The sequence below is a fragment of the Watersipora subatra genome, chromosome 5 (assembly GCF_963576615.1).
Source record: "Watersipora subatra chromosome 5, tzWatSuba1.1, whole genome shotgun sequence".
Lineage (NCBI taxonomy): Eukaryota > Metazoa > Bryozoa > Gymnolaemata > Cheilostomatida > Watersiporidae > Watersipora > Watersipora subatra.
In genome coordinates, this window is record NC_088712.1 from 16639753 (window position 1) to 16653112 (window position 13360).

At 35.4% G+C, this 13360-nt stretch overlaps 1 protein-coding gene across 1 annotated transcript in view; it reads right to left on the reverse strand.

The window, feature by feature from the left end:
* LOC137396351 (microfibril-associated glycoprotein 4-like) overlaps positions 1-13360 on the reverse strand; it is a 398039-nt gene that overhangs the window by 23782 nt on the left and 360897 nt on the right. The gene's annotated exons all lie outside the window — the stretch shown is intronic.

The following is a 13360-nucleotide window of genomic DNA, read 5'->3' on the forward strand; positions in this document are numbered from 1 at the left end:
GGAACCGCAATAAGAAAGTGTGTCAGACAACAAATTCTGTAAGATTTTATGCCTACTAGTGACCTGGCAGTATAGTGAGCCATGAGAAATTGTCAAATGTAATATTTATCTGCGCAGTTTTATCAACAAAGCAGCACAACAAATGATTAGCAAACACGATAGTGTAGGGGTTGGCTAACCCAGCGGTTGTGGGTTCAAATCCCTGATGAGTCAAGTTTTTCAGAGGCAAAAAGCCATGTTTTCAAAGGCATGGCTTTAAAAACCATGTCTGTTTAAAGACGTAGTTTTCCAACATCCAACCACGGCCTTTTAAAGAATGTGCTGTTGTTATAGGAATGAAAATCGGAGTTGCTCTTACATGGCTATTTATGATTGAATTGTCTTTAATTATTGCTACAACAAAGACTTCATGCCCTGCATGCAGTAAGTTTGCTACATATCCTTTTTTTTACATTATTGACATACGTTTTTGTGAACCCTGTTTGGTAACATTGATTAAACAACTTCAAGAAAATGTACAAATATTGAAATATAAATAATATCTTGCTTTGTTTGAGACAAAAATACAAAGCTGCTTGTAGTACTTCGCAGACATGAACTTATAAGGAAGGACAACTCCTTAAAATGTACCCATACAATTATGTCTTTCAAGATACTAATGAAACATGAAATATAACGTTGGAAGTTGTTGTAAGTGTCTGGAAGATAATTTAATGAGCCAACCACAATGTGAATTATAAAGCCAAAATAACTTGAAGTAATCTTTATTTTAAGAAATTAAAAATAAACTCAAAACAACTAGCGAAAAAGTTCAAATGTTTTTAAAATCCAACCAAGCTTATCGTATTTGGTAAGTAAAAATTTTCTTATAAACTAAGTTGAAAATTACATAAACCTATCAGATATAGTGAAGCACTTACATGCCTCATGTCTCCGTGTGTCTTGTTACTTTCTGAATGGCTAGACACCCTCCGCTTGTTCAGCCACCGTCTCCTTGACTAGCCATCTTGTTCATGTTCAACTACTCGTTTAACCAGCTTCACCTCTTCCTGACATACCCAACCACCTTCTACTGATTCATTAGCAGTATTAAACACTAATTTACACAATATATTTCAATAGGTCAACATAGCCTTAGCCATCAAGCCAAAGGATTAAATGTTGAGTATTTAATTAGCAACCATTAGGCCAGGCTACACACTCCAAACAAATGCATAGTGCAGCTCAAGGGGTAGACAGCTGCAATCAGGACATTCTTATGCTAGCAAGAAAAACATTGCACCAAAGAATCAAAAGGCAACTGAGAGATGACCTTGACCAAACAAAGATCCTGCCATTTTAGCCGGTCTACCATAAAAAAGGTATATTTATACTGACAGCACAGTGCCAAAAATCAAAGTGCTGGTGTTTTCGATGTCGTGTCATAAGTGTCACCAACAGCAGCACCCTTAAAGATAGCAGAATAAGCTGTAGTGTTAGCGTTTGAACGCATGATATAAAACAGTACTCTATATACAGCGTCTAAACACAATTTGGCAGCCAATCAGAGCTTTTCTTACAAAGTTGTAGATAATCGCATTTGTTAGATTAGTCCATACAATTCGTTCCCTGTTTAACGTGAGCAGTTCTAAAAAAACATATATTCATTTTAACTACTTGTTGCATATTATAAGGAAGACAGAATGATAAGACAGTTAAGGAGATGTGTATGCTTGGGAGAATAAAAATAAGCACCTTCCTGACGTGTCGCAGTATTCCAAAACCCAAGTCATCAGCTGACGGAAATAAATATAATCCTTCACGCAGCAACATTTGGTCAGACTTGACTAGGGAGACAGCAGCAGCTGGAGAGCGACACTGAATATCAACTATTACCTAATTGTCAAGTATTTGACAAAACCTAACAGGTTTGCTCTTTGTTAATGCATTTCTGTCAGCAGTGGATTTGCTCATTTGCTACTTGTTAGTTGAAAAGCTCATCATTTGCTGAAATGCACATGATTAACTGAAAAACACCATTTCCTGAAACAATGTGTTTGCTCATTTATAAGTGATCTGCAGAAAAAGACCTTTCCTGATAGGCAATGGATACTCGTATTTGCAAATTATTGTCGGAAAAGGACATCATTTGCTAATACGCAAGGAAATTGTAAAAATTGCTGTTTTCAATGACCTGGCATTTCATAAGCAATACAAAATAGGTTTATAATTTAGGAAGTTAATCCGATGGAAGCAAATGTGCCAAATTTCTTTTCTTAAACTACAACAAACTTATGATGCACTGTGGATGGTAGGCTTATGTTTTCAACTGTTTCTACTGTTTGTAGTTATGCTATGTTTTATCTCTAACTCCCAGTATCTCACATGATGACCGGCTGAGACCTCACACGATGCTCTATGAATCCATTATATAAGTCCTAATGAAAACATGACTATTCCCTCTTATTACATGCAACATCCAGCGATGCCTCTTTATTTCATGTAGTTTTTGTTTCTCAGCATTAGAATACTATTTTTGGGTTTAAACTAGAGAAATACCACAGGTATTATTGAGAAACCATCAATGCATGTGAACAAAATTATTACAAGAAAATTGGCTACCACAGATTATCGGATTACCATCACAGATATTTGCAACTTGTTGCTAAGCTCTAAGAATTCAAGATAGTATGCTTTTTAACTATTCATGATTTGATGGTTTGTTTGACCTCTGACCATATTGTTTATTCTTCTACTCATTGGTTATACATTTGATGAACAAGAGATCAAGGAGGTGAGCTGCTAACATCAGAGTATATTTTGGAGTCAGAGGTATGTCTGTAATATCATTATTCATGGTAAACTACAATCAGATTCCTATTATTCCTGCATACTATTGACATTGAGTAAATTCTACTGAAATGTATCAATAGATGGAAGTGGCTTCATGGTAGTTTTATGAAATTATTCATCCTGTGTCTACTTATGTGGTCATTTAGCAAAGAATCTCACAGAAATGCAAAAACAGCAATTTTGTGTCCTAATAAAATATTCTGAAATCACAAATATCATATAAAAAATTTAAAAAACTGAGAAAATATAAACCGACAATTTGTAAGTATCAAAACTAAGCAGAGCTAACCGTAGAGAGGAAATGAGGCTATAGATGAATATGAAGTCAGTGAGTCTATGAGTTGACAGTAATACATGGATAACATCTCATTTAACGAATTGTAATTTGACCTGCCGTTAGGGAGGCAATCCACTTGTAACATCTGCACTGTCAGGTTTTCTCTTTGAGTACCGAGTGATAAGGGTTTGATTTTATGTCATCCATGGGGATACGAATCTGGAAAAAAATAAAATTTTTCTGAGAATATAAATTAACAAAGGATAGAAAAAACAGGCCTATAAGACTCTAGACATATACATTTGAAATGGGCAAGATGTGTACGAAAAACATTTTGAACCCTTGAATTAGTGAACGCTGGACGACACTGTCAATGCGGGCCAGTAACCCTAGTCAATTTGTCTAACGATCAAAAGTTTTTAAACTTTTATTAAATATATCTAAATGTGCTCATAATACCATGATGCTTAGTAGAACACTAGTGAAAAAGTCGGACCGCCGACAGCAAACATCGTCAAACAGCAAAGAACATTATGTCACCATTACCGGGTTAAAACCATACAAATTCCTATGATTTTAATAGGTCGTATTTAAAAGTATTTACAGTAGCTTCATATCAGATGAGCAAATGTTCATCATTTCATTGATCAGAATAAACTGGATAATTATAGTTTGTATCATAAAATTCTTCATTTGCATCACATTCATTTATGACCAATCAACAAACAAGGCAAATCGATTTTTTCCCGCAATATCGTTCCAATAAAAATGGTTATTAAAACAAATTAGGTAGAGAAAGATATTTGAAAAATGCTAGTCAAATCTACAAATCAGTACAGAGAACAAGTGTTAAGTCCTAACTTTCCAAATTCTAGCGTTCCAACGTATTGAATAATGGCAGAAGTTTACAAGTAACACTTGGAGTTGACCACACTTTAACACTAATTACAAATCACCAAGAAAAGAGAAGATGATTGCGACTAAAACAAACTGGCTAAACAATACACGGGCGTTCACTATACACAAGCTCATACCATAAATGGGTGAATACTAGGGATGGCATTTGTAGTTTGGAAAGGTGTGATCGAATATCGTTGGAGTTGTCCCCCCGATAGCTATAGAATTATCAATGAGCAGTGGGAGTTTACCGATAGTTATCACGTGACTTGGCAGCTGGTAAACCTATCGTATTATCGAGAAGATAACTCTAAATTCATAAGACAGTTAAATGCCATACTTTTGTACAGATGACCACACGTGCCTGAAAAGGTCGAGGATTGTGGGAAAGGATGGGAAAAGGAACTGCTGCAGAAATGAATCTACCAAAAAACAACAAAAACTATCTGCAAAACTATCGGGTTGTATTATTTTTTTATTATTTGACAACGATATATAAGTTTTAGATGTTTTGATAGGCTAAAAAAAGCAACATATTCATATCGAGAAGACTACTACCGACTATCGCAGTTGACTATCGAGTGATCGTGCAACCCTAGTGCATACCAAAGCCTAGTGAATATCATTAGGGGCGCATACCATATACAGCTGTGTCCAATGCACACGTGAATGCTCGACGCAAGCTCATACACAGGTGCATACATTACATGAGTGCATGCAACATACAGACGCGTACCATACACTAACGCGTACAATACATGGTCACAACCATTCACAGGTACGTAGCATACACAGGCTCATACACAGGTGCATAACATACACATGTACATAACATAAACAGGCACATATGATACACAGGCGCATACCATAGACGGAAGCAAACCATATACAGGCATGATCCATACTCGGATGCATACCACACACGGATGCATATCATACGCGAGCGCATGCAAGTGAGCTTGACTTTAGAAAACCTGCAGAGCATGTTGATGGCTTCATGACAATTGTGTTTCTATGTAAGTCGCGAAGGCCTTCCAAAAATCACTGATAGAAACCCTAAAACTAAAGGGCTATGAATAACTCTATGGTAAAAACCCTAAAGCTAAAGACTATGAAGAATGTCTATGATTGAATCCCTAAATCTGAAAGACTATGAATAGCTCTATGATAAAAAACCTCAAGCTAAAAATCTATTAATAGTTCTATGATTGAAATCATATAGCAAAAAGACTATGAATAGTTCTATGATAGAAACCCTCAAGCTAAATAACTATGAATAACTAACTGTATGATAGAAACATAAAAGCTAAAGACTGAATAATTCTATGATTGAAACCCTAAAGGTGAAAGACCATGAATATGTCTATAATAGAAACCCTAAAGCTAAAAGACAATAAATAATTCTATGATAGAAACCTTAAAGCTAAAAGACAATAAATAGTTCTATGATAAATATCCTAAAGCTAAAGACTATGTATAGTTCTATGATAGAAACCATAAAGCTAAAAGACTATAAATAGCTCTATGATAGAAACCCTAAAGCTAAAAGACAATAAATAGTTCAATGATAGAAACCATAAAGCTAAAAGACAATAAATAGTTCTATGATAGAAACCCTCAAGCTAAAAGACAATAAATAGCTCTATGATAGAAACCATAAAGCTAAAAGACTATAAATAGCTCTATGATAGAAACCCTAAAGCTAAAAGACTATAAATAGCTCTATGATAGAAACCCTAAAGCTAAAAGACAATAAATAGTTCAATGATAGAAACCATAAAGCTAAAAGACAATAAATAGTTCTATGATAGAAACCCTCAAGCTAAAAGACAATAAATAGCTCTATGATAGAAACCATAAAGCTAAAAGACAATAAATAGTTCTATGATAGAAACCCTCAAGCTAAAAGACAATAAATAGCTCTATGATAGAAACCCTAAAGCTAAAAGACTATAAATAGCTCTATGATAGAAACCCTAAAGCTAAAAGACAATAAATAGTTCTATGATAGAAACCCTAAAGCTAAAAGACTATAAATAGCTCTATGATAGAAACCCTAAAGCTAAAAGACTATAAATAGTTCTATGATAAATATCCTAAAGCTAAAAGACAATAAATAGTTCTATGATAGAAACCTTAAAGCTGAAAGACTATAAATAGTTCTATGATAGAAACCCTCAAGCTAAAAGACAATAAATAGCTCTATGATAGAAACCCTAAAGCTAAAAGACAATAAATAGCTATATGATAGAAACCCTAAAGCTAAAAGACTATAAATAGCTCTATGATAGAAACCTTAAAGCTAAAAGACTATAAATAGTTCTATGATAGAAACCCTAAAGCTAAAAGACTATAAATAGTTCTATGATAGAAACCCTCAAGCTAAAAGACAATAAATAGTTCTATGATAGAAACACTAAAGCTAAAAGACTATAAATAGTTCTATGATAGAAACCCTGAAACTAAAAGACTATAAATAGCTATATGATAGAAACCCTAAAGCTAAAAGACTATAAATAGCTCTATGATAGAAACCTTAAAGCTAAAAGACTATAAATAGTTCTATGATAGAAACCCTAAAGCTAAAAGACTATAAATAGTTCTATGATAGAAACCCTCAAGCTAAAAGACAATAAATAGCTCTATGATAGAAACCCTCAAGCTAAAAGACTATAAATAGTTCTATGATAGAAACCCTAAAGCTAAAAGACTATAAATAGCTCTATGATAGAAACCCTCAAGCTAAAAGACTATGAATAGCTCTATGATAGAAACCATAAAGCTAAAAGACTATGAATAGTTCTATGATTGAAACCCTGAAGTTAAGACTATAAATAGTTCTATGATAGAAACCCTCAAGCAAAAAGACTAGGAATAATTCTATGATAAACACCCTAAAGCTAAAGACTATGAATAGCTCTTTGATTGAAACCCTGAAGCTAAAAGACAATAAATAGTTCTATGATAGAAACCATAAAGCTAAAAAACTATAAATAGTTCTATGATAGAAACCCTAAAGATAAAAAGCTATGAATAGATAGATATACAATATGATAGAACACCTAAAGCTACAAAACTATGAATAGCTTTATGTGTGTAGAACCAACATATGATTAACAGATAATAAAAGTCTGACTAAAATAGGCAGCCATACTTACTGTAAGAGACAGTAGTGGTTGACATTAAAGTGAGTCTACAAGTGGACTTAGTAGTGATAGTTGAATCTACAAACATTATAGAACAAGTACTAAATTCTAATGTTTTAATGCATTGAATGTCGTAAGTTCAAAAGTAAAACTTGGAGTTTTTTGCCCGTTAACACTAATTGTAATCGCACTAAGCCGAGAGAAGACAACTGCCACCATAATCAAATGCAGCACATTTTTGACTCGTAAATCAAACACACGGACCTGTTGAAATAATAATGCTAAAATAGGTTAATTTCAAGTTCTCCCTTGGAAGTTTCTGCAGGAACCTGATCGTCATTTCCTTTTCAAACATTTTATAAAGCCCATCACCGTTTTGTGATACACCATTCTATTCAGTTTTCTCCTGAAGCAGGTAATATAGCATAAGTTTCTACAACAACACATTTACGACCAATCTTGTCTATTAAATGGAAAATGCCCGGGAGGTAAGAGCTGCTCTGGGCAAGCTAGACTCTGTACAATTGCTATATGAAAGGAGACCAGTTTTCTTTAATATACAAGCCATTATTATAATTAAACCCTAAAACTTGAAACCTCGAGGAGCAGCAGCTACCTCATCTCAAATCAGTGCAGACTCAAATGTAGAGATGATACAACATCCTTGTCTAACTACTAAAGTCATTTACAGTAAAATTTTGAGAGTTTTGTGATTATGTTATGTTCATCACTTCGGATATGATACAATGTTTTTTGCAGAACTGAATGTAGAACATTAGGTTCGTAAAAGTTGCCCGTAATATGTTTTTATTTTTATAATTCACTTAAGCATAATTTTAGAGCTGAAACACAATGTTACCCTGCCTAGGTTCCCATTTAAATACTTTTCTGCTAAAGCGAGTCTTTAGAGGCTAATTTTTCCCTCATTTGCAGTGGACCAGGTTGACAGGTCTGCCTGTCATATGTCGGCTTTATAACGGCTCACCTTAGTACCTAAACTGAAATATTCATGACGTATCACAGAGTTAACAGATTCTACCAAAATTTTGACATCATCAATTTATGATATCAGTCTGTCATTCAGAACAAACAAAGAAGTCAGTTTTTACTTTACTCAGAATTCACAAAACAATATTGCTGTTTCTTTTTCAATTTAAAATAAAAAAATTGAAAGCATTGTCTTAAACTTAATGTTGGTGGTTATTAAAATTGTTCAGCTTTGGGTCCAAGATAAGTCTGAGTAATATTTTTCTCTTAAAAAATGGGGTATGCAATTGGGTCACACCACAAAAACGATAACGTTATTCGTTTGCAGGCAATTTTTTCGAAACCAGAAAAATAGTCACACTTTTGTAGTGTGATAAGGTCTTGTTCATCTGTTACTTCATATGCAGACACGGATTACTATGAGGCATCACACAACAATCCCTCTACTGCAGGCTACTATGGAGACATATCCGCTTGTAGGCACAGCATAGCCTTCTGCACTGGCTACCCTGGTGTCCCTACACTATCACTGTATGAAGACTTAGTAAATTACTCATCCTAGGCTATTTATAGAAGGCTGGCACACAATGTTTTGACTAGTGCCAATTTCAGTAGCCTTACCTAGATGAAAAGGCTACTACTAGTGAGATGGGGGAATGTAAAGCCTGGTTTCCATATGACAGCACAAGGTGCGCAACAAGGCGCACGACGTCGTGTGTAGGCCAGCTGTGATATGGAAACGGCAACGCACGACGATCGCGCGACATGCGCACGCTGATCGCAAGGATCCAACAGAATGGATCCTTGCGATGGGTGCAGGCGATGATGTATCCACAATACACCGCTAGACCTTTTCAACCTATTCCACAATTCAAACGGAGGGCTGTGTTCCCAAGAAATCGGTCTCCCGTGCGAAAGAGTAAGACTGGTTTTCATATGACAGCGCAATTTCGCCACGGAGAACTGTTTTTCCGAAGAACTATGTCTCTCCTACGAAAAAGGAAGGAAATTATCTACCCTGTCCAATGCAAGCGCGGCGCCTATGCGCGATATGGAAACACGGCATCGCGGTCCAAGAAATGCATTGCGCACAATCACTGGGCCGCGCAAATCATTGCGCTGTCATATGGGAACAAGGCTTAAGCACCAACCGCTAATATATCCATGAGATCTTGACTCACCTCTAGTCCATGCCAAGACGATCCATGAAAATAATAGTAGAAATCCATAAGAATACAACCAGATGTGGAACAGAGATGAGATATTCCTATCACTGTACTTCTGTACCTATAACCAATGAATATAGAAAATCACTGCACCATCTCATCATGAGCAATACAAAAGAATAATTCACTAACCCCATTGTTAAAGTTTTACAAATATGTAAGGAATTCAACAACACACACAATCAGCTATGAAAGCGAGTTTGACTTCAGAAAACCTGCAGTGCACATTCATGGTTTTGTGACTATTGTGTTTCTATGGAAATAGCAAAGGCCATCCTAAAATAGCCACCAATGTCTACCGGTAAAAGGCTATGTATAACTGCAAAGAGAAATGGCTTTAGAATTTTTTTGTAAACATTTAGTTTAACAGACCTTTTTGTTAAAATTTACCTTTTCCCAACAGAATACTACCATACAAGCTAAATTCAACAAAGTTGAAAGTATTAAATTGAGAAGTAATTAATGTTTTACCAGTTTAGAAGGATCAGGCTAGTTGGATAGTGTTCTACTAACATCATGCATATTACAAAGGGAAGTCATGTGAGTTGAGTAAAGGCTAAAAGTACATCGGAAGAACATGGATAGAATTCGCGGACACTGAATTCTTTGCAGCTGGCCCTAGTGGGGGTCCTCCCATGTTTTGTGACGATTCTGACGACCCGACGACAGGGATATTTAAAAAGTGACAGACGAGACGACCATTTACCAATGTAGGTGACGAGGATTGCGTAAATAGGATTACTAAAGGTACGGCTGTACGTAACGAATTTTTCGTTGGTTATGAGTTCTGGCCGAAATCACGAAAAACGCAGAATTAATCGGTCAAAATTCACAGAGTTATTATTTGAGCTGTGCATGCCCACCGAGTTCATCGACGAACGCTTTTAACAGATTAAACAAATTATTAGCGAGCACGATTCTAGCAGCTTTAGCAATTAGTATAGTCCAAGACATGTACCGTGACACACAATAAAAATACGAAAGCATTTCAACATAGAACACACGAAGTAACTGTCTAAGTCGCGCTATTATTAGTTAGCGAACACGACTTTAGCAAATTTTAATATATATGTAGTCCGAAAACATAATGCGACACACAAAGAATTATTACAGAAAGTTATCATAGTAAATACGATGCAACTGACTTGTTTGCGCTAGAGATGTCGACACTCTCTACCACAAAACTTTCGCTGCTAAAAAGGAAATATAATTAAAAAATAAACAAATTGTACCTATAGCGCCCAAACAATAAATACATTCAATAACGCAATCTAATCAGTTGCATCGTGTGTACTATGTTGATCTGCACTTATACTTTTATTGTGTGTCATTATACGTCTCTTGGACTATACTAATTGCAAAAGCTGCTGAGATCGTGCTCGCTAGCACGATTCTAGCAGCGCAGAATAATTCTGTGTGTTTCAATCATTTCGTGATTTTAGTTAGAACCAACGGAAATTTTGTTACGTGTTGCCGTACCGTTACTAACTTATTATTTGTTCATAAATCACCACGGTCAACCGAAACTTCACTAGTTTTGGTTTGAAGCATCTGGCCCAGCATTTATAGACTGCCAAATAATTAAATCAATGAAATGCCACGACATTGACTGCAAATCCGTTTCCAAGTCAGTGACTGACAGTGATTATTAAAGGCAATCTCGGTCTATTTTCAGTACAAGAAATATAGCTCTAAAAACCTAAGACGGCTGTCACTCTTCGCGGAGTAATCAGCAACGCTCCCAAACATCACTAATATATTTGTAAAGGTCGCTGGTTGAGCCATACTTTTGGTTAGCAAAAGTTCAAACCTAGTGAGTTTCAGATTTTTAACGCAACCCAGGGCCACCAGTATAGATATTTGTATTAAAATAACGAATGTGTAGAAAGAGGTTGTTTTGGTTACCAATTTGAAAAAGGTGACAGTGATTTTAAAAGTGACGACAGTGATTTTAAAAGTGACGACAGTGATTTTAAAAGTGACTATTCTGACGACAGCTTTGTGTGGTAGGACCCCCCCCCCCCTAGTGATAAACACTAGTGTGTATGTACTTGGAGTGCCTATAATATTCACTCCTGCTTTGTCATGACTGGCTAGGAGAACTTAAGTAAATGTTTCAAATTAACATAGAATGGAACAAAAAAGTTCTTCGACTTTTAACCTTTTGAACCCTAAGGGCTGGTATTCCAGCATTGCTTAGGGCGCTCCAGAAAACCTAACAGGCATTCAGACGACTTGGTTTACGAATTCCATTTCAAAGTAGCAGCGTAAACCAATCAAATTAATTGTTGGGTAAGGCATTAGATCAAAAAGGTAAGGCATTTGACTAGAAATTTCTCTTCTACTAGTAAGTTTTCAATAATCTTTATCCACTCCGTTCGTTATGATAACAATTTTAATTGGAACGATATCGCGAAAAAATCGATGTGATACGTTTGTTGGTAGGTCATAGTTGACTGATTCAAATGAACAATTTTATGATAGTAACTATAATTTTGCAGTTTATTTGGAGCCATGAAATGATGAAGAACGCGCACTCGATGGATATGGTGCTATCATAGATATTTTTATGAGCTTTTAAAACCTTACAAATTTTTATAGTTTTAGCCCGAATAATGGTGAAATACTGTTTTTTTATGACATTTGCTTTGGGTTTGCCCAACATTTTTACTAGTGTTTTACAAAATAGCATTGTATTATATATAAGCTTATTTAGATATATTTAATAAAAGTTTAAAAACTTCAAATCGTTGGACAAATTGCCAGGGTTACTGACACGCATTGACAATGACGACCAGGGTTCAATATTCGACAACCCGGAAAAAAACAAATTTAACCATTGTAGGAGTGCCTCTACAGCTGAAGAAAAAGTTTCCTACTTTAATTGCAGTAGGATACGAGAAAGTTGGCCAAAGAATATAAGTCTACTTTTATATTGCCAATTTTGATGAGGATCACCAAAGATGAAGAACTCTATCTATACCAGAAGTCAAGCATACTTTTGTCTCATTTCGCAGCAGACATTTAAAGTACAAAAATGTTTTAGCTGGAATAGCTTGCATTGCATTTTCTCGCACATCGTTTTCAGGTGCCATTTCCATCTTTCGTAACATGAAACATTCGGCAAAAGTTTGCGAGTAGCAAATTTGCTTGACTCGCTGTTTTTTGCCGTTTCAATCTTGCGAATGGTACAAACTAGCAGATTAACTGAGTCATGGAAATGTAGTGATATAAATGGACATCCACAAGTTTTCTATTTACAATGTATGCTGTGATCAACAGAAGCTTCTGTTACCAGCTGAGACATTGTGTCTGACATAACGTCTTCTCAAGCCAGCAAACGCTACTAGAACAGTATCTATTCCTATTGGCTGATGGCCAACTAGGTGAATTGGCATGTAGCCAAGAGATTAGCCTAGCTTCTTTAGAGAGCTGTTTACACTTTCAGTAGAATATAAAATGGCACAGTGAATAGCATCAAATATCAATGCCCAGCATCACTGTTCAATTTAAAAAAATTATGATCAGAAAATTGATAAACTTAGCAATAAATAAATAACAGAAATAAATGATAAATTTGTGCTTGATAAAAAAGTTCACTACATTCCATTGACCCTTTACTGTGACTAATATCTTCAATCCACTGCAGACGAACTGCGATTGACTACATCAAAAGTTCAGTTTGTGCGACTAGGAACTTTTAGCTCCTATTTTTATATACTATTATCTATTGTTTTGTTATTACCAGTAGTATATATATATTATGTCACAATTTTATAAAGCACTAGTAGCGAGCCGGGAGTTGTCTAGGATTTCTCAATTTTTCAATCATATAGCCGAGTAGGCTTGTAGCATTACGATAGGATTTTTGCAACATACAGCCACTGATTTCCAGTCGTTGTATACAAATATCCGATACACTAAATACTAAGTGAATGCACACCATTGCACACAATATTGATGCCCACAGAGTAAGCCATGTAACAATAGTAATG